Genomic DNA, 8,903 nt, shown 5'->3' with positions numbered 1-8,903 from the left:
CCCTTTGACATGTGTCCCAGTTCCCTGCGTGGGGGGTCCGTCATATACTATTTAAAAAATATAATGCAGTAAACATATACTAAGAAAACTGTAAATTGTGTAACAGTAAAGTAGAACGATATTAATTAATAGCTTCTAGCTTTGTAATATTTAAAATGCTCTGTGGGCTCCTTCCGAAAATATCACCCAACAGAAAACTGATTAAGTAAAAGGTAGATTGGTCAAGAAATATTTAATTTAATGTAATCAATGACGGGCATAAAATATGTATTTTGATATAAAGTCGATACGAAGAGTGATTGTCCTCTCCAACAACTTTCTCCTGGGATCGTTAGCAACAAAACTTTCGGTTTAATAGAGGACCGCGAACTACCGGTTGAAAAGAAAAGGTTTTATTATACGAGAGAAATACATATTTGTATATAGTGAGAAATCATATAACATTATTTATTATATAGACACTATATACTACTTTATATATACATATTATATTTTATCACACGATTATAATTTATTAAAATGAGAAAGAATAAATTTAAACGAGAATTTCAAGGACAAATATTGTACTTTTGGAATGTAGTGAAAAGGCTACTTTTCGAAAAACATAGAAATTTATGGCAAGCTGTCCGAGGGCAAAAGCAACATCTGTTGTCAGTATGTCCAGATGGTCCTTTGCACTAGTTTGTAAAACGTTCCATTCACCGGATAGTAGTAACTGGAAAGAATAATTATTCTTCATATTATCTAACATTAGCCTTCCTTTTTTAAATAGGTAATTTAATACATACGACTACTAAATATAAATCTTTCTGCGTAACGATATCGATTATCCTATTTCCAGTATTATATACACACACACACACACACACACACACACATATATATATATAATATGTATATAGAAGTAACGATACCATATGCGTTACCATATACAAATCAATATAAAATATAAATAAATGTTTATACTATTATATTGTTTACTTAACTAAGAAAAAGTTGGAGTCCCATGCGGTCGTGGCACTCCTAACGAGTATAGGGACATTTATAGGTTGGCTATTGTGCTTTTATTTTTATTGTTTCGCTCAGGGTCGGTTTTACTGTCTACACTGATGACGAGAATTCGAGGAAGTCTTTTGGGTCTCACCGTTCCCTGCTATGAAAGTTGGGAAAGGGGCGGGAAAATATCCTTAGGGGTGTGTTTGCATCTTTGACTAGAAACAAGGTTGGGTCTGTCTTCCCATTTTGGTTGTTACTTCCAGGCAAATTTCGAAAACTCGAAAATAGAAAGCAAAAAAAAAAAAAACGTATTCATCTTACTAAGTCATAAAAATATATTACGGATTTTTATAGTTATAAATTGAATAATGTCTCCCCATTCTATGAATAACTTAAGCTAAGTAAGTGCTTAAATTATTTATAAGTTTAGAAATTAATAATATCTCACCCCTCTATTTTTTCAGACGAAGATATTTTTTGGTGTATGGGCTTTTTTTTATATATTTTTATATTTTATTTATTTATTTATTTTTTTTTGAGTGAAACTGAGCAGAAAGCCATCATAGAAGATGCTGCTGGCATTGAGAAAAACCGCATTTAAGGTCGAGTGATCGGATCCACGCTCGACTTTCGGTTCATTCAGGGACATTTATGCAACAAGAAGAAGGAGTATTTTTTACGATCGGTTACCATAACAACGGTAGACGTTTAGTACTTCCGTCGAAAGAGATGCAATAAAATAGAGGTCGTTGACAGTCACTTTTTTTTTAATATTTTTTCTTCTTGGCATCCCTCCTTCGCAGGTCCGGATGTTCCTGTTTGTCCATCTGTATCCGGTCACCGTATATTCAAGAACGTTATCAGGATGAAGGTGAATAATCTCTCGACCTTCATGAAGAAAAATACGATGGAAATTCCAAATATGTAATTAATTATTATTATTAATATTACGAAATCGACATCTCCATAACGTCAACATGCCCCGTTCCTACTTACTTAACTCAATTTCTCCTTGATTGTGTGTACGAACGGACGTAACAAATCTAGATAAGAAGGTAGAGTTATTCATATTTAAAGTGGAATATCGAATTGTACTAGATTATATTTTATCCATTTATTTATTTTGCTGCTAAGCATTGTTTATGTCCTATATATACTTTACCTTTCTATACGTTGTTTTAGCGAAGCTGGCAACAAAAATATCGATTTGTTTGGTAGAAAACGGAGCCGGCAAATGTAAGTAAATAAAAATAATAAACAGGAAGATGAACATGATTCATAAAATTGAAAAGATGGATAGAATGGAAAGGTCCAGGAAATGAGTGACGAAGACATCCCGTTTTCTTATCTAACCTATTCGATTCAATTATGTTCGATTCTACATTAAATGAATTATTTTTAAAGAGATTAAATGTATAAATTATTTTATTATAAAATTCTCTATACTTTTTAATTATATTTTATCTTCTATTATTGATGTAGCGTGTGTTTCTGTGTATATATATATATATATATATATAATAAACAAGGCTGTACACACGGGGAAATGTTTTAGGGATTTTACCCCATTTGGGGGAAAAAAGATTAAATAGTATATTTAATTTGTATTCGTTACTCCTTAGTCTACTGTATTGTTATCGTACATGCTGTTGTATACGTAAAGGCCTATATAGAATAACAATACAGTGTAGGCGTATATAATTTAGGAATTCCATAATTTAATATCTAATAATAACATTTATAATTATTTATTAATATTTTAATCTATGTATATAATATATTGCTTATTAATTAAGTTATAATTTTAACAGGTGTATACATACATATATATACACACACACACACACACCTGTTTATAAGCTTTAATAATTTATTTTAGACAATTAATACAATTAATATATAATTATCAATTTATTTATATATAATATATTTAATACAGTCCAACCTGTGAACAACGGACACTGAAAGGAATATAAAAATAGCATTTGTTTGGAGGTTGCTGTTAACAGGTGGCCTTTATAGGAGGTTGGACCGTTTAAATATGTTATTTAAATAATGAAAATTAATTAAAATATTGCATTTTTACAACATTAATATTATAATTTTAAAAATTAAGAATGAAAAAATTATATAAAAAAAATCTTGACAGTTTAATAATTGTATTTTTATTAATTAAAAATTTTTTGTATAAATTTTCAATGTTTTTAATTAAATTTGTTTTTTAATAAATAAATAAATAATAAATTACTTTAAACAATTTATAAAAGATTTTTAATAAATTAATTCTATTAATTATAATTAATTATATTATATTTAATTATTAAAATTCAATTTTTTGATGTGTACAAGTTTATAATTTTATAATTACAAGTTTAACAAATTTAATTTTAACCTATAATTAAAATTTTAAAATAAAAATAAAAAATTAATTAATTAAAAACTTTAAAAAAATAAATTATTTATTTTTATTATTAATTAAAAAAAATTGTAAGAATTAAAAATAACTTGAAATGAAATTTGAAGAGAAAATTTTCATCCCCCTCCCCTCCAAGGATTATTTTATTTTATTTTATTCTTATTTTATCTTCGTATCCGGTCTTCTTTCTTCTCCGAAACGGCAGCAGCTACAATTTCTGAATTTTTTAAAAGATTAAACTAATCAGGATTTCCTCTATTCACCAAGCAAGCTTACTTACGAATTTGTCAAAAATCTCCACTATTCTTCATTTAGAAAACAGAAGCCGAAGATCTCTCTTATCTTCCTCCCTCCCTCTCGCTTAATTGTAATTAATTATCTAATTAATTCTAATTAAGAGATATCGTCTAGTATAAAATTCCATTGAAATAACATATTAGTAGGTTTAGAAGAAATCGCATTTGACTGAAATTTTCGTCAGAGATTATCAGAAAACGTGTTTTGTATTTGAGGCTCCGAACGGGCGTTGCTGCTGGCTCTATCATTAGAACTACCATACAGGTGTGCTACTTTAGTCCCTAGGTAGAATCTTTATACCACTTTACTACTACTACAACTACCTAGTCGGGCAATGGATCAACGTGAAGACGGTTTTTGCTTTAATTTAATCTTCTTAATCAAGCTAGATTCCCCCCACTTTCTCCCTCTCTCTCTCTCTCTCTCTGTATTAGTAATTATAAATACATTAGTAGTTCTTCACTCTTCCAAAAGGAGGAATTAAAAAAATTTCTAATGACGTATAATAATTCGGTTATGAGAGATAATTGCATTAAGCTTTGTTACATTGCAATGTTTTCTTAATGCAATTAAAATAATATTAATGCAAAAGTTCATGTCACGTTCGTCAGTACGAATAAATTAAAGTTTGTTGTCCCATTCCTTAATACTAATGCAAATTTAAAGGTCTTAATACGACTCCATCCCATCTTTATTGTCATTATTATTATTATTTTTTAGATTTTGTATAATATTTTAATTAAAATTTATGCTAATTAAGCGTAAATTCCAATTGATCTTCAATGGGGATTGAGTAGAAGGGAGAGGTGTATATTACTTTATAGGCTTGTAATTAACACTAAACTTTTAATATTCGAAATTTTAAATTATATTTTAAGAATTTTTGCGTTTTAATAGTCAAAATTTCTATATTTTACACGTAATTTAAGCTTTAAAGTTCAATTGATGCTTAATGATGAGTATAAAAAAAGGGGAAGTGTATATATAGCCTATATATCACGTGTTGGAATTAACTGTAAGCTTTTTATGTTCAAAATTGTAAACTGTATTTTAAAAAATACCTTTAAGAATATTAAGAATTTTCACGTTTCATGCTTTCATAGTAAAAATTTTCTATATTTTAAACATAATAATTTCTTGTACGTTTCAAGCATATTGAAGAAATTCCTGGTTTCAGACATATTGAAAATATCTAACAGTTCAAACATATTAAAATATATTGAAACATATTGAAAAATTTTTTTATATAATAAATATTTACCGCTTTACGCTTAACGCTTAGAATTTTAAACTTTAACATTCAATATACCAATCGTATTTTTCTTCAGATTCTTCCTTAAAACGAACCTCCAAAAAAGTATATAAAATTTCAAATAATTCGATAATTTTATAGAAAAATGAATGATTGCATCTAATTTCGTTACTTTTCAACATTATTTATTGTATCCAATAAATATACTTTAGAAAAAAGTTGATAAGAAATTCCTTTTTCTCACCTGTCAACTAATAGTGATGATGCCACAGATAAGATTAAAAGATGTTCTCTCTATTGTATTTGTACAGTTCAATAGGAGGCCCTACTTTTCATAAAATGCGGTATCAAATATTGTCGGCTGTTGCAGAAAAAATTAAAAAAAAAGAAAAGAAATCATGTTGAATGCTGCAATATAATGCAGATGTCCACTTTTGTGAGTTTTCAATAAGAAATGTTACGCTGGAGATGCAGTAGAATGACTCGTAATTTCTATCAATCTAATGGCTGCAATTTTTTTTTCTGTTTTGCAATAGTCATACAGCATTTGCACAACGTTACAATTTTCTAGATTAATCAACCGTTGGTTAAATATTAATTTATAACCGTTACGTTTACTTGAGTTGCAATGAAGCGCCTTCACGAGTCTCGCTTAATTATAACCGAAATTTCCCTTATCCCAAATGAAAAATATACTTGATTTTTTTAAAAAATTCGATGGTGATGATGATGATTTTGCTAAAGAAAAGATCGATTAGGTTCTTTTAAAAGGGATTTTTAGAGTGCTGACGCCTCAAGTTAAACAGATGTAAAATTTCATTGAATTCGTGTTCTGAATAAAAAATTTCAAGGTTGGTGTTAAGTGGACAACAATTGAGCGATTGTATAGTAGAACCATCAAATTCCGGCTCCGAAAACCCAAGGTCCTCCATGGGACGTCTTTGTTCAGTGTCAGGTATGTTATCCCTGCAGCGATCGGCTACCTTTAGCCCTATATTTAAACGCGATTTACGATTTACTGATTTACGATAGGCCCAGATACTGGTATCCAATTAAAGTACCGTCCTCCCCATTCACTTTAGGCGATCGAATCAGATCGTCAGAAACTTGACCGCTTTTCCTGTTAAAATATCCCAAAAAATAAAGATTTACAACCTCCCCAATGACAATTACTTTCATCTTGTCTGTTTCGGTTCTTTTACAAATGTAAAAATTTATTACTAAATAAGCGGTTGACCACTCTCGATGGGATGATTACAAATTGGTAAATTTCATCTTTTCGATGATTACCACCGAAGAGATGAGTCCAAGAGGTGAAAGTTCATACAAGGATGCTATTGATACGTGCGAACAGAATAGATTTGCATATACGCGACCGCTTTTTTCCTCTTTAAAATATACATAATACATTAATTTTCATTAATTTAGATTCAATGACGATTACTTTAATGAAGATGCTTTATTGTACACAATAGGCGATTTGTTATTTGGCTGACACTTAATTCATACTTTGCACATTGATAAATTTTATAATCCCATCAGCAAAAATATCTAAATATTTGAGTTATAACAATTTATATATATACAGTACCTCTAGATACTGCTGCGAGTATCCGTATCACGTATCTTAGCTACAAATTGATAACTTTTTTATCAATTTTTGAGCCTGTCTTCGTTTAAAGCCGGCTCAATTCAGCACAGCTTAGTAATAACGTTTCTTGAAATATGACGGTAATTAATATATATATATTTTTTAAACATTAGGTGTCACTACGATACGTGGTTTTGCTCGCTCTTAACAATTAGTCCCGTGAAAAGTTGGACATCCTCCACGTCAAGGATTTAAATCTAGTTATTAATAAAAATCCCCTGAAAAATACACAGCATTGAAGATAAATATCAGACGTTACATCGACTGAAATTTATGAGATTAATACCCTGTAAAAAAAACTAAATGAAAGATAAAATCTGGGGGATTTTATCGAGGCTATCACCGTTTTCATTGATCCTCCATCTTTTTTACAGGTATAGTTGTATATCAACAGGTAGTATCGGGAAAGGAATAAAAGGAAAGTTCAACAGTGCGTGATAGAAAAAAAAAAGTCCGTTCCTTTTTTTCGTTCTCATCCACATTTCTTTCCCATCTGTCGCATTAGACAACTCGGACAATACAATTCCCTCTCGGGTTGCCATAGTAACATAGGGGACTGGTAGCATCTATTGCCTTATTCTATTCAGCATTGCTTCCCGTTCTTGGGCAAAACTGAATGGAAACACTTCACGCACAGAGACGCTGTAAAACCACTAGAGAATTCTCTTCAGTCAAGCAAGAGCAAATCCCGTCAGAACCAAAATCGCCAAGTGAAATAAAATGGTGGATAGAGTTGAAGCAAAATGCTTATGTACTCTACCAGCTTTTCACGTTAGGAATAAACCGTAAGCGTTATTTTTACTATCGTTACTCCAATTGGGAATTTTAGTTTAAGGCAATTTTATCCTAGAAATCATCTAAACTGATTAAAAATTCCAAAATTTCATGGCATGTAGAGCCCGTAATGGTACTGAACGTTAAACTAGACTGATTTTACTCATTACGGATGGACTGATCTTCGATGGAGTAGATCAGCGCGTGAGGGATGATGAAGAACGATACTTCAACCCGGAACTAATTACGAAGGATACGCTCCGGATTCGAACCCGAAACCTTATGTCAACGAGTTTATGTGGCACGTAACTTGGATATAGACGATTTGAATCATAATGAAATGAATGACATCGTCGTGTTACAATTCAGCAAGAAAGATAAATGATTTCGGAGGAGGAACAATCATAAATCTCTTATTTATTTATTTATTTTTAGCGTGACAAGTTTTAAGGTCAGAATGTGGGTCATCTCGGACTTACAATTACTTGTTTATGATCGGTTCGTAAACATGTTTGTGGTCCACCCAACATGGGAAAAAGAGGCCAAAAACTTTTCTGGATCTTTACAATGCCGAATTACTTAAAGGTCATGGATAGCCTCTTTCTCTCTGTCCCTTTAAAGGTATATCTAACCTATTAAATTGCCGAAAAGAAGCGGAAAATTACTACATTTGTTGTTGTTTTTTTCCCATTGATAATTACGAGATTTTGGAGAATTTCGGAGGTATGAAAAAATGGTTTAAGTCAAAACCGACAGAGAAGAGGCCGAAACGATTTTTTAAAAATATAATTGGGATTGGTAATCAGAGTAAAGTGCTATCGTTATCTAAAACTGGTTTCTTATCTGTAGACATTGGACCATCTGTCTCCGTCTGAATAGTCATTCTCTTTTACAGGAAAGCTGTCGTCAGTTCTTCACCAAGATTAAGTTTTCTTTATGCAGGAATCATGTTTTCGATAAAATAGCCTAATTACTCATTTAATGGAGCCGAAACGCATACTTAAAATAGGTGCAAACACTAGATTTTCCCTCCTACTTTCACGTTCTCCTAAGCACCGGACATAAAAGTCAGTTAAATTTTAGAAGCGGTGCAAGTGTGGTGGGGGGATTGGAAAACGCTCGAGGGATCCTACTAAAATCTAACAATCCTCATCTGACAACTGGTGAAGTACCTTTGGAAGCTTTCAGCAGGAGGTCGACATGGTGCTTCGATTCCAATTCGTCAAAATATTAGATAAGATCAAAAAACAAGAAAACTGCCATTTCGACGTCTTTCCACATCTTCCTCAACTCGGGAAAATTCGACATTCGATACACCCTTTAAAATTCGAGATTTACTACAGTTAATACCACAAAATCTCCTTAGTGAAACGTTAGAATTTTTTAAGAAAAATATATAAAAAGAATTTTTTTTTAACCATCTTAAACATTGCAAGGTCGTTAAGCGGGTGATTTATAACATATTGAATAGCTACTTTATTCTTTTATAATAAAGTCTCCGTTGTTTTCGACAATGA

This window comes from Centruroides vittatus, unplaced genomic scaffold (assembly GCF_030686945.1).
Source record: "Centruroides vittatus isolate TY-2023 unplaced genomic scaffold, ASM3068694v2 scaffold_752, whole genome shotgun sequence".
NCBI classification, from domain to species: domain Eukaryota; kingdom Metazoa; phylum Arthropoda; class Arachnida; order Scorpiones; family Buthidae; genus Centruroides; species Centruroides vittatus.
This window is presented reverse-complemented; position numbering follows the sequence as displayed.